This window comes from Anomaloglossus baeobatrachus, unplaced genomic scaffold (genome assembly GCF_048569485.1).
Source record: "Anomaloglossus baeobatrachus isolate aAnoBae1 unplaced genomic scaffold, aAnoBae1.hap1 Scaffold_2653, whole genome shotgun sequence".
Taxonomy (NCBI): Eukaryota; Metazoa; Chordata; class Amphibia; order Anura; family Aromobatidae; genus Anomaloglossus; species Anomaloglossus baeobatrachus.
In genome coordinates, this window is record NW_027442180.1 from 49,347 (window position 1) to 51,743 (window position 2,397).

General features: G+C 46.3%; 1 pseudogene; it reads left to right on the top strand.

Annotated features, from left to right (window-relative positions):
* The first annotated feature begins 803 nt into the window (after nucleotides 1-803).
* LOC142264466 (U2 spliceosomal RNA) lies at nucleotides 804-1,010 on the top strand (annotated as a pseudogene).
* The last annotated feature ends 1,387 nt before the right edge of the window (nucleotides 1,011-2,397 follow it).

Genomic DNA, 2,397 nt, shown 5'->3' on the forward strand with positions numbered 1-2,397 from the left:
TAGAGGTGCCGATCCTGTCTTACCTGCGTTGGTGTAGAAGTGGGTGTCCTGTGGTGGAGTCAGCTGTGTGCAGTGGTGGCCGTGGGTTCTTTTATGTGCGACCGTAGTAATAGCTGCGCCCACTTCCTGTATGGGAGTGGAATGCAGTGAGGCTAATGGAACGCACGCCTGCGCATTTGTGTTTAACGTCGCGCATGTGCAGAACGGAGAAAAGGCTGCGCTCACTTCCTAATGAAAGGGAGTGAGACGCAGCTGGGAAGGGAAGGGAAAAGATTAGGGTTTGGGGATGATGAAAGGGCTTTCTACGGGCAAGGATGGCAAAGGGTGGCAGTGACGGAAAGTCAGGCAGCCTGTCCTGTCCTGTCCTGTCCGTCCGTCTTTTTGTATCATGAATTGGAAAGACTGCAAGGGGGAGGGGAGGTGCTTGGAGGAGGAGGAGTTATTCAGATTAATTGCAGTGGGCGGCGGCTGCAAAAAGCATCATTCTTCTTGTTTTTGCTCTGCAAAACAGCCTTTTCAAGGGTTGGCTTGGGCGACAAAATGTCTTCTGTAGGCGTGGGTTTGTCTCCCTCTCCCTAAGATGTGTCCGGTATAGGCCAGGGTGCCACTCAAGGCCGTAACCAATTCGGGTTATAGCTTCTCGGCCTTTTGGCTAAGATCAAGTGTAGTTTCGGAGGACGCTACCTTGGTCGGTACTGGAAGGTGCCTGGGATTGCACGTCTGCCGGCCTTGAGGAAGTGTGTGCGCCTTCTGGTGACACATAGCCCTCTTGTGCCTGGACGGTTCCCAGGCAACGGGAGGCGATCACCTTTGTTATTTTGAAGTCCTACTGATAAACAGAAAAAAAAAAAAATTAAATCTGTTCTTATCAGTTTAATATCTGATACGTCCCCTCTCTGGGGACCATATATTAAATGGATTTTTAGAACAAGGAGATGGAAAAAATCTTGCTCTGTCCACTCCACGCATTGACCTGGTATTGCAGTACCTCCAGGACCGGTGCACCCCTTCTTAACCCAGTTTCCAAAAGCAGAACTCAATTCACCTGATTCAAATGAGCCCCATTAGTGAATTGAAAGAAAGCAAAAACTTTATATGCACCTCAATTTGGCCAATTCACTTTTCACACTTTCACCCTTTTTTTTATCTTTCACACCTTTTACTTGCTTTATTGATGCAAAAGCTGTGCCAAATAGCAAACTCATCTCCACTCAACTTGACCAACTCTGCTATGTCCCGTGCAGTATCTTATTCTCAGTCTTATCTAGATCATTTGCAATTGAATAGAATAGATCCCTTTTGGACACATTGGATTCAGCTGCTGCAGTGACTGCAGGTGTTAGAAGATGCAGACTTGGCATCAGGTGATGTCTATCAGATTCCACTCCAATTAAAGCTTCCATTGTTTTTCGGTGTTTTCTTTGAGCAATGATGATGTCTTTAGTGATCTGTTGGCTCCCTCTCCTGGAGGAAGAGTTTGCTTGCTCTTGGACTTTCAAAAAGAGAGGTCATGATAGACATTTAGCTTCTGAGCCCAATTGGGGACAGTCATGGGTGATGAATGTTTTGCAACCTGCTGCGAAGCCTGATACCGCAATATAAGGAACGTCAAATACTAAGAATGGGCGGCCTATGAAAGAATTAGTACTTTCATTAAGCATACTTAAACGGCTAATTGGGAATAGACAAACTGTAAAAAGCCCTCTGAGAAAGCCCCTCTCTAACCTTTGTTAGTAAGCTTTTCTGTAGTCTGCCTGTTGATGTATTTTCCGTTTGAACAGTGCACAACATGAAGTGACGGAACACTGGCTTGTCACAATGTCCCCCGCTGACATCACGATAGCGCTGCTGCCTAGAAAGCCAGCTGCGCAGCAGAAGTTGCTCTTTGGGTGGGATGGTGGGCTAATGTATCTATTCCTGCTTGGTGTGAGTTTGACATGATCTAGAGCAACGAGTTCCAGCGGCTAGCGGTTGATTATTGGCTGTAATGGGGCTTTCTGGCTGGTGCCAGCCTTTCTTCTTAGCACACAGGAACCACAATCCCTACACCATGCTTCGATGGATTCTCTCATCCCAGCCCAGTAAAACTACATATTTCACACAGTTATAAGCAGCCCATGGGCATTCACCTGGATTAAAACCCATAACAGCTCATAGACCAAACAATCAATCTACCACTGGACCAAAGACAGGAAGCTAAATCCACTGCCTGCGGTAACTAACTTAATCCTATAGTCTACTCACACAACAAACCCAAGAGAAAGGAAAAAAACATGGCTTCGATTATCCATCCAATGAAAACGCATAACCATTGTGAGCCATTGGACAATGCAATTGCACACATGGTGACATGGTGCACGGCCCAATGAATCAAGTCTGTACTTCATATTCACGGTT